This window comes from Drosophila miranda, chromosome XL (genome assembly GCF_003369915.1).
Source record: "Drosophila miranda strain MSH22 chromosome XL, D.miranda_PacBio2.1, whole genome shotgun sequence".
In the NCBI taxonomy this organism is placed as follows: Eukaryota; Metazoa; Arthropoda; class Insecta; order Diptera; family Drosophilidae; genus Drosophila; species Drosophila miranda.
Window position 1 is genome coordinate 17,467,366 of NC_046673.1, and position 17,310 is coordinate 17,484,675.

The window sequence follows — 17,310 nt, forward strand, 5'->3', positions numbered from 1 at the left end:
GCATTGTCCATCTGACCATTGCCACGCAAGTCCTTCTTCTACCGCGAAGAAGGAAGGCACACAGCCACCAGCCACCAGCCACAGCCATCCTCCACCTTTGGGCCACCTTGCTGGCTGCTGCTCACTGAGCCGTCGTCGTCGTCATCGTCATCGTCGTTCCACTTCGTGTTCATTAACGCTTTGCCCATTAAACCTGAAAATGAGGACTGGTTCCTCACTGGAGCCCCGCTCTACCCATCACCATCTGCCTCTGCCTCTGCCTCTGCCTCTGCTTCCTCTCCCTGTCCTCTTTTGGCCAGGCTCCTTTCGGAAAGCGTTTAATCGCATTTACATAGATTAGGCAGAATTTGTGTGAAATTGAAACTGAGCAAAAACAACTCAGAAAATCAACAACAAGAGAAAGGCCGGCGGCATCGCAAGACGAATTTTGCATACCCTTTGCAGATCGATCGATTCAAGGATAAACCCTATTGAAAGAAGCGGCTTTCCGATCTGTACAGGAATCATTGCGATCTTTAAATTAATCAAGAACTGGCCTGAGGATTTCTTTGCTTAGATATTGATACTTCGATTAGATATAGTTCATGCCTCTTATGAAAAAAGACTATTCCATTAACATAATTATTATGAAACAATAGATACAAACAAAACTCAGCCCTAAATTCTGTTCAGTTCCAAAATGTTAAGTTTTTAATGTAAAAATATAAGTGTCTTCTTGGCGGCCATGGTATTAATTGCCTGAAGACCTACTTGTTGTGGTGACGTTTCGCCAGTGGCGACACTCTTCAACAAGGTCCATCCCGGCTATGTGCTCCTGAGCATATATGTATCCCGGAACAGCATGACTCTGAAAGCAAATAACTGTCGTATTTTCAATGCACGTGTAATACAAAAAAAAGTACATGGCCCTGACAAAAGAGGAACAGACACTCGTAGAGTTGTCTTCTGGCGAGGACGTGGTCCACGAAGCGTTCTTCCACCGCGTCTCAAAGGCGGGCAAAGGCAAGGGAAAAACTACTAAACTATTACTAAATATAAAGCAACGTAAAGTGCATCAAAAATAATGAAATATTTGAATAAATTATATTTCAGGAATAAATTACAAATATCGACAACAAAGCAAAAAATCAGTTCTGAAAACTCTGTCTTCCGATCACGACAATTCCAAGCAGATGGTCAAAAAACTTAAGAAGGTGAAGGACAGTGCATGTAGACTGTTCAAGTCGGGCTATTTTCGGGCTACAAGGAACTTTATGGGTTCTTCTAGATTTCCTCACATTCCAACACACAAAAAAATAATATGTTATACTTCCATTATGAAAGTTCTAGAAAGACTTGAATTAATTTGCATTACTGAATAATTACTTTGTAAATAGAAGATGGCTTACTTTAGCTTCTACACTTTCAACATATTTTAGTCCCAGATCCCCATAAAACTGAAGAGCCCACTGACTGAATAATCTTATCTAGGTTCTCAGTTGTTCCGAACTAGATTTGCCTGTCGTTTCTCCATCGATTTATCTATAAATAGGTAATGGTGGTAGTATGATTTTAAACATCATGATTCAGTGGGGATCGACCTTGACACCCATCAAGCAGTCGTGGCCGAGCGGTTAAGGCGTCTGACTAGAAATCAGATTCCCTCTGGGAGCGTAGGTTCGAATCCTACCGACTGCGATGTCGATTTTCAATCTTTTTTCATATACTTGTCAGCCGAATTAATGAGTAATAGAAAGTATAGAAATAGTATTTACATCCCTTTAAATCTATCCAAGTAACGGGCTTGTCTTGCACTTATTGCCAATGCACTTCCCCAGCCCAAGCTTTGTCCCATCATATCTCAGCCATACATATAAAATGTTGTGCCACTTTTCGTTCGTCTAACTACTGAAGCTCTACGAGTATCAGAAGCCATTTGGCTGCCTCAGTCCACTCCAGCCAAAGCCCCAACCCCAGCCCCAACCCCATCTTCAGTCCCAGCCCCAGCCCCAGCCAATCTTTAGTGCATATTTTCTCGATGCTCACTTTCTTGTTCATTTCGTTCTGGCATTCTTTTATTTCTGTTTATAGTACCAGGTACTTACCGAATGCCGAAGGGTATGCTTCAGTAGTGTAGCGGAACCCCATGAAATATATATGTATTAAAGTATTGATGAATCTGTATCAGATATCAGATGAATAGAATGCAAATAACCTCCAAATCATCTCAATTCCTCCTCTTGCCTAAGTAGGAGTAACCTCATTATGGTTATTATCGCCTTTCCCGATTCCCGACCAACCATTAATTATGAATATCGGGGGGTATTCCCGAAGTCGGAATGGTCGGAACATTTTCTTTCGTTTCTTTCTTCTTCCCTAGTCTGCCATTTTTTATCACAACCCAAATTTCTTCATCAATTAAGAACATCAACTCGTTGTCGTTGCAGGAGGCGACAGGGAGGGGTAAGAGACGGCGGCCCAGGACAAGAACAAAGAGCAGGACGACGACGAAGTGCAGAAGGAGCTGGGTGGAAAGAAAAGGCTCGGGGAATGGGTATGGGATGGGGAGAAAATGGCGTCGGCTGCGACGCTCTGCTCGGCCCTGCTCTGCTCAACTATGCCTGTCCATACTTGTTATTATCCTTCGAGTCGAGGACGCTGACACTTTTTCGTCATTACTGTTAAAAGCGTTAAGGAAAAGGACGAAGAGCGAACCAACAAACAACAAAATGAAAAGAGTTTTATCAGGCAGAGAAAATAGAGGAAAAACCCAAAGAGGAAAATAAGCACACAAAAAAGGAAAAACGGGGAAACGGGGAAAAAGGAAAACTAAAAGAAAAGAAAAATGCAAGGAGCTAGCATAAAATCTGTGTAGGATCGACTGTGTGCAGCAGAAGGAGTATTCTGGTCGGGAGGGGGGGGGGGAAGGATGTTTGTTGGCCAGGGTGCCAAAAATTGAGGTTATCGCTGAGCAACGACAGCGGCAACGGCAACGGCAACGATGGGGGGGCCACCGAAGGAGCTGCTGTTGGGGGAGTGGAGGAGAAGTGGCATACAGGACGAAAAATGCCAAGGCGCGTGGGTCGGCATGTCCTTCATCAGGCTCATCAGCACGGACGTACAGAACGGACGGACAGAACGGACGGAGGGCGGAGGCAGCTGCAGCAGGATTCTTGTCGTCGTCGTCGTCGTCGTCTTCATCGTCGTCGTCGTCGTAGTCCTCGTCTTGGTCTTCGTCTTCGTCTACGTCGTCGTAGTCCTGCGTGCTGCACGCGTCGTTGCACTTAAATGCCAAAATGTATTCCTCTCTCTTTTACCGTAAGCCCCAACCTAACCCCCTGATTGCCGTTTTTCTATCTTGGGCCCCTCTCGTCCAGGCACACATCTTATAACCATTCCGAATGACATTACGGGAGGGTATGTCTAGAGCATATGCTGTTTATACTCCATTTGCTGGTGAGTAATTTAGCTTGTATTGGATCTAAGTCTATAAGGATGGGAGCCCTGCCTGAACAGGCAACCGAATCGATTCGGTGGGACTCGGGATGCGTCTCAGCTTTCTCATTCCGGACTCATCGAAACAGATGTCGCCATTTTCGCTGTGTTGGATCAGAAAATTTCGGTTTTTTTTCTCGCTCACTCTTCATTTGGTTGTCTGGTAGAAAGAATAAGCTTTTTGGTTCCTTGCTTTACAAGTTTTGGGAGAGAGTATCATTTGCTTTTCTCGTCCATGTCATTAACCTAAGAATATATAGTATATAGTCAAAGACTTATAATGAAAACACATCGTGCATATTAAAGCTTATAGTAGAAGATTTTGATTTCTGGATTCATTTCAGGGATGTAAAGTTAGACATTTTGGTAGGACTATAAAAAGTTGACTAAACGAATTTGACTGCAATAAGGGACTATGTCCTTTTCTGCCACAGAAAGAGAGGGGCTCAGCATGGGTTTTCTCAGTTTTTAAGTTTTTACTTTCATCCCCTTCTTCTCGAATCGATTCTCCATTTTACTGGGTAGCAGCTAGTTCGAAGAATCCCTTTCCTTGCCTTGCACTTTCCTGCCATGCTTTTCTGTTACTCTTATTTTTTGTGGGGAGGGGGTAGGGGATTGGGGTGGGGGTGGAAGTTTTCCACAAGTTTTTGGCAGAGATTGATGAATTTTGATGATGTTTACGCGCAAAAGGAGAATTTTTCTTCAGCTGCATTTGTAGGTCTTTCCCTGCCCGCAATCCTCACTCTCTTTTCGGTGCGATAATGGGGGGGGTGGGAAGGGGGGAAATTTTGTGGCAACAGCGGCATCCTTGAAGTAACCTTAATCCCCTGGCACGAGGGGCGAAATGAATGATGTTCCATGGGCGGCGAAGGATGGTGGATCCTGCTTGCCCCAAGTCCTTCTGCGGGCTTTAGTTTCTGTTGTTGCTGTTGTTGTTGGTGCCTCAGCGGCCTGCATTCCTTGAGATGCCACTGCCACAACATCGCCGCCCTCGCACCTCCTCGCCCTGGCATCCTGAGCTGCCTTGGTTTTATGTTTCAAGGATATCGTCTCATTTTTTACCCCACTTTTTTTTTGTGGTGCGTCGTCTCCCCTTGTCGTCGTCGTCGTCGTCGTTGTCGTCGTTAGATTTTCATTTTCATTTTCATTGCAATTTCATTTGCTTGCCACACGACGAAACGAAACGAAACGCAAAAGTGGCCAGGACCCTTTGCAGTTATGCCCCAGTCCCCCCTGGTACTCCCCTGCCCCTAGTTGCACCCCTGTGTCCTTTGGTGCGTGTGGCAAGCAAGGACGCATATTAATATCCTTACTTAGCTGCATGAAATGTGCTTAGCACGTTTCCACACTTTACCACCCACCACCCACCACCCACACCCACACCCCCTTCCACCTTTCCCCCTTCTGAAGGGCGAGGGATCTTAGGTGCTGAACAGGAATTTTCCTGCCCCTGTCTTATCTTTTTTGGGTGATGGGAGCAAAACCTTGGAAGTTTTGCACTTTAAATTCTTGAAACAAAAGCCCTTCCCAGACATGTATTTCCGTGGCGCATCTTCAGGAGGCAGGCCTTCTAATGAGGCACTCTCTATAAGCAATTAGTTGCATTATAATTTGAACTTTTCTTCCTCTGCATTCTAGAATGAATATTGCTCTTGCCACATGTGGAGGAGGGATGTTGCCAATGGCAATCGATGGACGGCAGGCACAGGCGTGGGAGGAGGCTGCACAAACTGCACAGCAGAGCACCAAGGGGGCGGCGCAACAACACACATGAACATGAAGCCTGCTCCACGTGCAACAAGGACAACACAAAGACTACGTTTATGCAACAGTCATTCGCTGGAAATGACAGGCAACAAAAAGACAGAGAGAGAGAGAGCGAGAAAAAAATGCTCAAAGGAAATACAAAAAAAAAACAGCAAAAATGTGCAAATGGAATGAAAATGAAAACCTACCAGAGGAGGCTGCAAGTGGATGTGTATGTGTGTGTGTGTGTGTGTTGCACTTTGATGCTCTTATTGCGTTTGCCACACACACACTCACACACAGAAATAGACAACAAGGAGAACGCAAATCAAATGAAACACCAAAAAACACAGACAACGAAAAAATCATCCACAGAGAGAGATTGGTACAAGGAACAGGGAAGGGAGCGAGATGCAGGAGAGAGAGAGAGAGAGAGAGAGAGAGAGAGAGAGAGACAGAGGTGAAGCGAAGAAATTGAGTGCCGCCCATGCAATTTGCAGTTATTGCCCCAAAAGGCATTGCCACCCGCCCTTCCCCCGCGCCCGTTTTTTGCTGGCAACCGGCCGAGGCTTTCATTTCGTCAGGATGAAAATTTCATTTTTGTTTCACTCGCTATCCTATTTTCCGGGGCGCCCTTTGCTTGCCTGCCACGGTGCCTGGTGGGGCAAAAAGCATCTACAGCATTGCCAAAAAATTTCCAACCGGACGCAGTTGGTCAGTCCTGTCCCTGCCCCTGCCCCAGCCACACACACACACACACACACACACATAGCCAGGCTTCACCTACGCCCCGGACAGAAGTCTGCGCACAAATGTATGCAACGGCAGGCGGGAACTGGAAACAGGAATGCGGAAAAATGCAAAAGAAAATGTAAATGAAAAGAGCGTGTGCTGCAAAGTGAAAGCGCAAAAGCAACAAGAACAAGAAGCAACAGAGCCACTGGCAGAGGCAGAGGCAGAGGAAAACACACAAAAAAGAAAAACTAATTCGATTAATCATCAGGCCAAAAGGCAGTAGAAATAGCAGCAGAGAAAGCAGGGGGGTAACAAGGGGCCAGGGCCAGAAGGAGTGGCAGTGGCAGTGGCAGGCACCGGGAAAAAGGGCATCCTGGCTGGCAGACAGGCATCACAACAACAATAACAACAACAGACCTATAGAGCTACAGAGAGGAAAAACCAAAAGGAAAACTACACTGAAAAAGTACCCGGGACACACATACACCCACACTTGGACGCATGCAGCATGCTGCAGCTGAAGGACTGTAGTTGTTGCCACCGTTGATGACTGCCCTCCCCTGCCCGAAAAAAAATAAGCAAAGGTACAGGGGCTTGGGGCAGCAATCAGAGGCAATAGGATATCTAAGCATCAACTGCGAACTGCGTATACACTTTCAGGATTCATGATATTTGAATGGCATATATGAAAATTCTGCGGGAGATTCTTTAGTTGGAATATACATAGTGATTGTACCCTTCCCTGAACAAGTAAACATTCTTATGGAAAGAATGAATAATTCAAGATTTACTTAAGCAGATATCATGCCAAAGGACATATGTGGTTCTGTAATATTCAAAGAACTTCCTTGTTAATTCCGAGCCAACCTGCACGAGTGAATCACGTAACCCTTTTCAGTTCGAATAGTTACCCTTTTGGTCTCACACCCGAAACGAGTGCCCATTGTGGGTGTCCGGGTTGATGCGAAGGCGTTGCTACTGACGCTGCTGCTCCCCCTTACCCCTTACCCCCACCTCCTAGCTACTACTGCTGTTGCTATTGCTGCTGCTGCTGGTATGTTGCACCACTGGGTGGCCTGGCCTAAGCTGCCCCCGAACCTCAGACCAGCGTCGATGAGGAGGAGGACGACGACGACGACGCATGCACAGAGCCATCAAGCGAGTGTGGCATGTGGCAAGGGCCATGCGAGGGAGCATGGGAATAGATAGGGTAAGGTGGAAGGGGGCGCCCAGCGGATGTCAGTTTGAACTGACCAATCTGCAGGCATATATTGCAATAGGCGCATGCTGCAGGGTGCAAGGGTGCACAGTGCGTATGCGCAATGCCCGCAATTCAGGTGAAGCCCCCACACATGGAGAAAAGCAAACAGGAAAACAACGGAATACCAAATGGAGGAAACTGGAGCACAAGTGGGTGTACGACGTACGTACTGGAAACAGGAGATGGAGTGCTGTACAGGGGGGGCAGGGGACAGGAGGCTGGGGGCTGGGGGCTGGGGGCTGGGGCCATGCAATTAGTCTAATTGCTAAGCATGCTGGAGGCCATTTCCATTTGCATTTGGCTGCCGTCCACCCAAATCCGAATCTCTCGCAAGACAGATCGAAGAGGGAGCCATCCATTGGGAGAGGAGTAAGAGTAACAGAAGGCGGCCCTCTACTTGGCGCTAATCGTTCAAACGAAATCAGCAACAATTCATTTGCACAACAAGCGCCCAGCTCCAAGCCAAAGCCACTCGCAGTCTCCGACTCCAACTCCAAGAGCAGGCTTCGATTCCAAGACCAAGACCAAGACCAGAACCAAGTCCAAGTGCAAGTTGAAGCCTTTGTTGCTGTTGTTGCTGTTGCTGTTGCTCCTACCACAGATTATCTTAATTCACGTTGTGGGAGACTAATGAGTGCAAACTCTGCCTGGCAGAAGGCAGCAAGGAAATCCACAGCGAAAACAAAAATGAAACCTCGCATCGCAACGTGAGGCCTTTCTCTCAACGGCCACAGACGCCTCTCATTTGGCTGTTCTGCCTCTGCCTTCTGCCTCTTTCTGCCTCAGTTTGTGGCAGCGTTCTTTTTGGACGTACGTTCATCCATCGTGCCATTCAACATGCGTGCGTTGTCTTGGCCTCGTCTTTAATTGAATTAGTGGGACCAGTCAGCCAACCCGAGGAGCACAGGCCACGGAACGGAGTCATTCTCCATGCACTGAGCGAATTATCAGATGAAGAAGAATATTCGGCTAAGTGGGAGAGCGACAAGGAGCTCAAATGAACTGGTTCTCCCTCCAATAAAGACAGGAACTAAGGAAGGAAAACTATTTAGTCTGATGAGCAAATCTTAAATGTGGAAGACACCAAAAGGGAGATGATGGACAGAAAACAGCAGGCAAATGATGATCAGGAAATAAGAGGGGTTCAATGAGAGATGAAGGTTCAATGTGAGAGCCAAGAGAGGGGACTCTATGAAGTATTTGTTCAAAGAGCATTGACAGACCTACTTGTAAGACTAGCTCTGCAAATATGTTCTCTCAATCCGCTAGCCATATGATTACCCTAAGCAACAATCGTTAGCAGGTTCATTATGGACTCTCACCTTCGTAATGAAACAGTTTCTTCTGCCTTCCTCCCCGTTTCTCTCAGTGAAGACTGCGCTCAGGGTTCTGCTCAGTTCTGTGCGTTTCAAAATCGCATTAATTGTGCGCGAGCCCCGTAACCCAGTCTCTCGAAGACGATTCTCAGAGTCTTCTCGCCTCTGGAGTGCTGCCTGCTGCCTGCTGCCTCCGATCCCTGCCTTCTTGGATCCTTTATCTGGCTGAACGCGTTGTGCGTTGCTTGTGTCGCCTTGTGTCGCTTTTAATTAAGCATAAATTTCATCACATAAGATACGAGATGGAGCTGAACGGGGCACGCATCTTCTCAGCCTGCCTCTGCTCTCTCTGTGAACGTGTGATGCTGCCTGCCTCTTATTGATGTTGCAGCAACATGCAGAGCAGAGCAGAGCTGAGCAAAGCCTTGGCCATATGCTTTTTTCGGGTTGGGGGGTTGCATTATGACAGCAGCCTAATTGATTGAGCCATTTCCATTGTTGCCGGTTAGCCGCACTCCGAAAACTTTGCACTCCAAGACACCCGCCTCGCTTTCCTCGAGGAGGAACTTTGCATGTCTCTAGCATTTCTTTCAGGTCTCTCGTTTGTCACTCCTCTCTGGCGAAATTGCACAGCTGCTGATGCTGGCCAAGACAAATGAATTGCCATTAGAAATGGCTAAGCACGAAGCTCGAGGGAGTCTGAGTCTGGGCCAAGTTCTGCGGCTTGGCAAGATGTCGCCAGATGGGGAGTGGAGTTGTGGCTGAACTTTGAAGCGACAACACAACAATTTCCCAAAGACCGATTAACAACTGGGCAATGCATCTATCGATCAATGTATCGCAGCTGATCTGTGAATCGCTATAAGGAATTATATATTTTATTGAATATAATATATTGAATAATTTATGCACTGCAATTCCGCTCTTCCATCGCTAACGCGTCTATTATAATGTGATAGTGAAGTGTCAGCCGTTTTTTGGGTGTTTATCTGAATAGCCCCATAGCCGAGGCAGGACATCCGTACCTCTGTCCATAATAACATTATATTGAATGGCTCTTTAAGCAAAGTCCATACCCCTTCATGGCCATGTCCTGCCGCTTACCGAGCTGCTAACTTCGGTCAATGACTTGGCCGAAAGCTTTTGTTTGGTTATTGCTTTTGTTATTACAGAGCCATCATATGGCGATGGGCCACGGGCCATGGGCCATGGGCCACTTTTCCTTCTGCCTGTCTTATTTTCGATGTGTTTTTTGCTGTTGTTTTTGTTGTGATAAGAGCAGCAGACGACCAGACCTCGCCCCCACCAGAGACCCTGACAAACACCTGTCTGGCTCTGGCTATGGCTTTGGCTCCTGCTGCTGGCTGGCTCTTTTCCTGGCTCCTGGCCTTAGCTCCTGCGGCTACTGGCCTGGGTCTGGGTCTGGGTCTGAGCCTGAGCCTGTTCTGATTTTTTGTCATCATCGTTTGAAATTGTATCGCATTTTTTTAAAGGATATTGTTTCAAATAATTCAAACTGTAGTCCAGACTAGCTCGCCCTTTTAATGTTTGCGCCAATATTTTGCGGGCAGGTGGCATGTGGCATGCGGCAGGTGGAGTAGGTCCGGTCTGGTCTGGTCTCGTCTGGTCAACGTCAGGAGAGGCGCCTCCATCAGTCGCTGGCATCGTCGTCGTCGTCGTCGTAGTCGTCGTCGTCGTCAGTGTGTCCACTGAAGCGTGATGTCGTCTGACATTTACGGATATATGTACATGGACACCCGATTACTCACATAGGGAGCTCCGTCTATCCACCGATCTGAATGGGAGGTGGAAGGTGGGTGATGGGAGGAGGATGGGACCAGGAGCAGTCGCGAATGCGGACGTTTGCCTGCTTTTGGCCAAAGTCCCAGCCCCTTCCTCCGTTCGACTCGTTTTATGTATTCCCGTATTTGCGTTTCACGTTTTTTTTTACTATACGACTATGCGGCTCCTCATTTGCTCTCCTTCTCCCACTCGTCGACACCATGCAAAAAATATAGAGGAAAAAAACTGAACAACTTTGGAAAAATTTTGTTAACGTAAAAAAGTCTCTTTGTTCCTCCGACAAGCTGCTAGGGTAAGGGATGGATGGGGGTATATTCCATAAAAATATGCTAGCCGTGTGCTTGCTCTTTTTTGGTACTCTTCATCTCTCCTGACGGACTGATGGAGACACTTATCGAAGAGCGAGTGAAGGTAAATGTAGAGCAAAACCTACGAGTACTCAGGGACAGAAGTTCAGAGCATTTTATGTACCAATCTTAGATGACTCAGTATTAGAGGCATTTTCCAAAGCATGCCGATTCCAAGAGAGTATTCCCACTTCGTCTGGATCACTGGTCCTGGTCTGGAGGCCGTGCCCCTTGAGTAGTTCCACACATTTGGGTTTTTACCTCTCCTTTTTTGCTTTTTTTGGGCCGCAGACAAGCCCGGGGCTCCAGGCTCCTGCCACACGGCGATGGCGATCCGTCTCTGATGTATCGTCAATATTTTGTACCTTTATCAAAATTAAATTCCGGCAATGAACGTGTGCCTACGTGTACGCGGTGGACCCACATCCCGCACATTCCTATGCGGGGATTTTGTGTTTTGTATTTTGAATTTTGCATGTCTGATGTCTGGACTGTGCCTCCGCCTCCAGTCTCCCGCGTAACAGGAGAAGGGGGAGCACCTTTAATTGTGATTCGAAATGGGGACTGACTTAATCTCTAAATTCCATTTGATGCACTTTTGATGGGCCTATCAGAGGCTGAGGGCTGTTTTACCTCTGTCTCCCTTTTGGGGGGGGTGTGACGTTAAGGGTAAAGTGCACCCCATTTTGTGCGACTGCAGTTTGTGGGCGCCACTTGGGTATAACAAAGGCCCTCCTCAGCGTTTGATGAATGTCGTTTTCGTGGTCCTTCGGGTTCCTGGGCACTGCGGCTGTCCCCTGCCGCCTGTCGACTGGCCTGCATGGGTGTGCGGGTGTGGTGTTTGCCTCCCCGTTTGGGTTGGCTCATCGATATGGCCAAAAGCCGCAACCAATCGCAGGGCGAATGCAGTGCTGCAAAAAAACGCAGCAACAGCAGCCACAGCCCACAGCCGCGGCAGCCGCGGAAGCAGGACACGCTGACCAAACGGTGACGCCCATGTGCGCCTTGGCTGCGATTTGCATGCGTCCGCATCCTGCCACACTCATCCACCCATCCACCCGCCACCGCGAGGGGGTGGCTGCCTCTTGTGCTGCTGTTGCTGCTGCTGCTGCTGTTGCCATATCTGGCTGAAGGCAAGAAGGGCTTCTACAGGGGGTTGCTTATGTGCCGCGTGTGCACGTTAATTACTCCGCACTGTTCTCGCTCTCTCTATTTACCTCTCTCTCACTCTACCTTTCTCACTCTATATGTATGTACATGTGTGCGTGTGTATGCAATGTGTGTGTGTGTGCGTGTGTGTGTTCATCAATTTGCCATAGATTGCAAAAAAGTGAAGTCTCAATCAGCGCAGCAGCAGCACCCAAAGCAGCAGCTAAAAAATTTGAGAACCGAGGATGATCGAAGATAGCAATACCCTGGCAAATTCGAAGCAATTACATGTCATTGTGGTCTACATTTACTTGAGCATAAATCAATTCAAGGATTTTTCTATCGCAAAATACCATTTCTGACATTTAAAGGAATGTCAATCGATTCGAATCGAATTGAATAAAGTGCAATAAATGGATATTAAACTCACATTTAATTTAAATATATTTATGTACAAATAATTACAATGGACCGCAAATCAATTTGAAGGCGACATACAAATTTAAAAAAAAAAGCTTAAATTAGAATGTTAATGGATAATTATTTTATAGATAGTATTCGGGATATACATATGTACTTTTTACACAATGAATATAAATATAAATAAAAATAGATATGTTAAATCATTATCTGGCAATCAAATGACTGTCCCCGAAAGTTACAGTTCCAAATAGAGAGCTGTACCTTCCATGCCCCGTGCCATACATCGACTGTGCCGCTTATACCCAGTCCCGATATCCTTGAGAGCAACTGCACAGAGCAGAACAGGACAGCGCAATACTAGTGGGGGGTTGGGGGTTGATGGGAATGAGTGAGAGCCAACCAATATGCTGCTTCACATGCACCAATGTCGTGGGCATTTATGTACTTCCTAGTTTTATTCCCGGTACTCGAAGAGTATAGGGGTATATGAGGTTTTTGGTGAAGATGGACACCCAGATCCCATAATGTGGGTATTTTCTTGATCAGCATCAATAGCCGAGTCGATATAGCCATGTCTGTCTGTCCGTCCGTCTGTCCGTCTTGTTTGACTCCTAGTTCTCAGGGACTTTAAGAACTAGAGCAACCAAATTGTATATCCAAAGTCCTGTGATATCCCACTAAATCAAATTGGGCTTAAAATTTTGCCAACGCCTTCCACGCGCTTACTCAATCCCCTTTCTTTCACACACTCTTCCTCTTCCTCGTGCAATGTGTGCCCTCTGCCGAGGTGGAACGGCTGAACCAACAACTAAAATATATTGCATAAATTACATATGCATATATTCCGACTGAGTACCGGGTATAAAGTAGAGCCGCGGCTTCTGCTGCGGTTCACAGCGCTACTTCTCGTCTCTTTTCCTTTTCTCTTTTTTTTTCCCCTATCAAACCAACTTAGTTCCCTCGTGGGCAGTGCCCCTTCGCCACCCCAGAATCCCCCTATCAACCATTTCAATCCATAATAATTGAATTGGAAAAAGGCAGAGAGAGTGGGCGAGGGGAGGCAGGTGGCACGGACAGGGACTGTGGCTTGGTTTAACGCTACGCGACCACAGGAAAATCGTAATTAAACAGGATATGATGTTGGTAAAGGTCCAAGCCATCTATATATGAGTGGGTATGTGCAGGACGCGATTGTGTATATATGTATGTAGCTCCATGTGATGGCTGAATAAACTTGTTGTCTCCTAATTGGGAAACCGCTGGGGAAGCACGAACAAAAAAAAAAGAGAAACATATGCATAAGCCAGATAATCGCCGACTCGGTCTTTTTACGAAACTGAACTTAAATTTTTCTTCAAATTAAAACGTGGAAAAATATCGAAATTAAAATGTAGTTTATTTATTTATATAAAAGCAGTTCAATAGGATGCTAGTTTTTTATTCATTAAGTGAAATATAAAACAAAACAAAAAGGCTCCAAGAGGAGACTCCCATACGAAGCGCAGCCGGTAGGACTCGAACCTACGCTCCCAGAGGGAATCTGATTTCGAGTCAGACGCCTTAACCACTCGGCCACGACTGCTTAGGGTCAAGCTTCTACCCAACAGAAAAAAATTGATGGGAAGGGCTTAAAGGATTAGAAAAGATAAGTCCCTAGAATAAACGCATGAACGTCTCAGAGTGTGAGAGTGAGGCAGAATAGACATTCACTGGTTGGATCCTCCTTCCTAAATTGTAATATTCTCCTTGATACCTGAGCTATAAACGATGTAAGCCAATTAAAGTTTCATTCAAACGAAATAATAAACAAAAGAAAAGATAATTCTTGATAATTCATTATACAAATGAAAATTGCATTTCAAAATGTTCAAAGAATATTCATTGTGTGCAGAATATGGTTAACCAAAGACTAAATAATACCAAGATTATGCATTAGGGCCCAAAAAGCTGTTCTATGGCGGTGTTTTTAATGACGCGCTGTCGACAGAGGGCCTACGCGGGGATTTAATTAAATTTTCCCCTAAGCTTCGTCTGCGACCGCGCTACTTGGCTTCGTCTGTTCGGCAATGCCTGATCCAAATTCGTGGCGACTCTTCTAGGCCGCAAGAGTGCAGAAACTACATTGCTTGGGCATGATTGAGCGCATTGATGATCGACTCGAGTTTTGTTTATAAGCGCTGTTTTCTTCTGGTTTTTAACTTACCTCATTTATGGAATTGATTTATTGAAACATGTAAGAAAAACATTTAAATAAGATGTTGTACAAAAATTATCGAGAAAATGCAAAAAAAGTTACAAGGAAATGTACTTCCTGAAAACGCAGCCGGTAGGACTCGAACCTACGCTCCCAGAGGGAATCTGATTTCGAGTCAGACGCCTTAACCACTCGGCCACGACTGCTTTGGAAATCTACATGTTTCGGGATAAATATTGACTGCTACGGCAAGGAGAACAAAATTCACTGAAGCGGCTTTTCTTCCTTATGTTTTCTTCCTGGAGATAAGGTAATCTGCATATTTGTGGCAAAAATTCAAGATATAGAAAATAGATTTGATGAATTTCTATTCCGATTGCTCGCCGGAGGAAGGGCGAGATCCTTCATATACCATCCTTTTCCTTTATTCAATTTCGTTAGTTATAAAAAAGAATATGTAAAGTTTTTTCCTGACAAAAAAAGTACAAATAGGAAGTACCACAAAAAAAATGTAAGTTGTTCCGCCCATTTTTTGTTTTTGAGCAGAAAAAAACGACCGTGACAGGATTCGAACCTGCAATCTTCGGATCCGAAGTCCGACGCCTTATCCGTTAGGCCACACGGTCAGTTGAAGTTCGGCGGCCTTGGCCGGCAATTGAAGGATTAGCCTGGATCAGGGCTGGGTGGGAATATGCTGTGGAAAAGCCAAGCTCTAGGAAAACCCTCCCAATGGGGCCCGAAAGTCTAAATCGGTAAATACTCGTATGTCAACGGTAAAAACAACCCCCGCGCTGGAATGCGTCACATTAATGGGTCACACTCGCACAAGTGCGTCACTACATGAAAAAGAGCGAGAGAAGAATACTCCAAAAGTGATTTGTATCGTTTTGTGTGTAGATGTGATCGACGATGGATGTCAAACTATGTATATAGAATCCACAAACTAATTGGAGTGCATACATTCGTTTGGGCTGATCAAGTGTGGATCGTGAGGCAAAAAAAGCCAGCGAGTAGAAACGAAAGTTATGCGAGAGGGAACCAAATGAAATGTGAGTGCAATTTCTATAAGCACGTACATATCCAATATTTGCAGAAGTCGTATATGTATAAATGTATATCTCACTTAATCCAGGCTTGAATCCTGACTGATATCCAATCACATGATATATACTTTCAATAGTTCTAAAGTTTCTATTAAAATACATACATACGAATATGTAAAAATATAAATATATATCTTCCAACATCATATGTTAAAGCATGAAAATGAGAGAGAAAGGTAGAAAGAAATAAAAGAGATAATCATCCAATATGTACATATGCATGTGTATATAATCGAACCATCTGTTATTGCTGCAAGGCTGCTCTCCAGGATTTATTTATAATACCCTTTAAGCCAGGACTTGTAAGAATTCCGAATTGAAGTCCTTACCAGTCTATAAATAAATCAATCAATCAATTATTCACTACATATGTATATAGACATTCGAAAGCGCCATACTCATATCAAGCAGTCGTGGCCGAGCGGTTAAGGCGTCTGACTAGAAATCAGATTCCCTCTGGGAGCGTAGGTTCGAATCCTACCGACTGCGTAATTTCTAATTTGGACTTTTTTTTCCTTCGATTCTTTTTTACATTTACTCTAATAATATGGGCTATAAGTCTTTAACTTTTTCAACAATTTACGCCAATACATAAAGCGTCATAAATAAATTCAAATGAAGATTTTCTGCCAAATCTAGACTCCAGCCGTACTCTCGTCTCGTCTATGGCCAAAATCAAGCCCAACTACAGCTACGGGTACAGCCAGAACGGAACAAAGGCTAAATCAAAGACACCCACCCACTAACACAAACGTGGCCCCGGCGAGGGGTCAGGCGTGGCTGGCAAAAGGGGCAGACAGACAGACAGATAGATAGCCAGGACAGGGACCAGGACCGAACATGAAAATCCACGTGAAAATCCAACGAGAGCCAGCCCCGAGACAGAGACAGTTTATTTCATATCTGGGCGAATATATTTCGGGCCTTAATAATTAATTTTTGGAGAGCGCCTTCAGCGCCGTGTCCTTTGCTGTGGAGAGCCAGCCTTGTAGAGGCACGACCAGGGACATCCGTTTCAGATTTGAATCTACTTCAGACCCTGCCCCCAGCACTGCCCTCCACTTGTACTATCTTTTTTTGTGTTTTTGTTGTTGGTAGTTGATTAGCCGCACTTAGTGGAACGGCATTAGGCCACTTGACGAAATTAAAGGTGTATCCAGACCCAGCGAGCGACTCAAGGGTGCAGAGGTCTTGCTCCTGGCTCCGGGCTCCGGGCTCCCAGGGCGGTCGTGTGTAACGGCGACAGCTGCTAAGACGTGCAAATAAACAGAAATTCCTGCCGAAAATATAATCCGGAAGCAGCCACATAATGACAAACGCCCAGTGCGAGAGCGGGAGCCGGAGATCCGGAAGAGGAGGGAAGGTTAGGGTGAGTCGGCGGGCGGTGTGATACGTGGGCGAAACAGACAAAATGCCTCCATCCCCCGTCGAACCGAAACGAAGAAAAGGATTATAAAATACGACAGAGCCAACCAAATAAAAGTTACAAAAAAAAACAATTAGAAATTGTTACGACTGCAGGACGCCCTCTACTCGGATAAGGCTACGGAAAATGTTTGTATTGGATTGCAAAAAGCCTCAAAAATATCACCTATCACGAGATAAATATGATTGAGATGATACTTTTGATTGAAATTCTGTATAGTAAGGCATCAAAATCAAGTACATAAAATTAGATTAAAAGAGGCCAAACGTTTGCTGCATTTTTTAGCCCTGAAAAAAAAAACGCATTCAAATTTAGTTCTTATGTTGTTTTAAA

At 45.5% G+C, this 17,310-nt stretch overlaps 5 non-coding genes across 5 annotated transcripts; 2 read left to right on the forward strand and 3 right to left on the reverse strand.

Annotated features, from left to right (window-relative positions):
* The first annotated feature begins 1,595 nt into the window (after nucleotides 1–1,595).
* On the forward strand, nucleotides 1,596–1,677 carry Trnas-aga. Its single transcript has one exon. It is a non-coding gene; the product is annotated as a tRNA-Ser (tRNA).
* A 12,077-nt stretch (nucleotides 1,678–13,754) lies between these two features.
* Trnas-cga lies at nucleotides 13,755–13,836 on the reverse strand. Its single transcript has one exon. It is a non-coding gene; the product is annotated as a tRNA-Ser (tRNA).
* Nucleotides 13,837–14,572: 736 nt separating this feature from the next.
* Nucleotides 14,573–14,654, reverse strand: Trnas-cga. The gene has a single exon. It is a non-coding gene; the product is annotated as a tRNA-Ser (tRNA).
* Nucleotides 14,655–15,001: 347 nt separating this feature from the next.
* Trnar-ucg lies at nucleotides 15,002–15,074 on the reverse strand. The gene has a single exon. It is a non-coding gene; the product is annotated as a tRNA-Arg (tRNA).
* Nucleotides 15,075–15,958: 884 nt separating this feature from the next.
* On the forward strand, nucleotides 15,959–16,040 carry Trnas-aga. The gene has a single exon. It is a non-coding gene; the product is annotated as a tRNA-Ser (tRNA).
* Nucleotides 16,041–17,310: the final 1,270 nt, after the last annotated feature.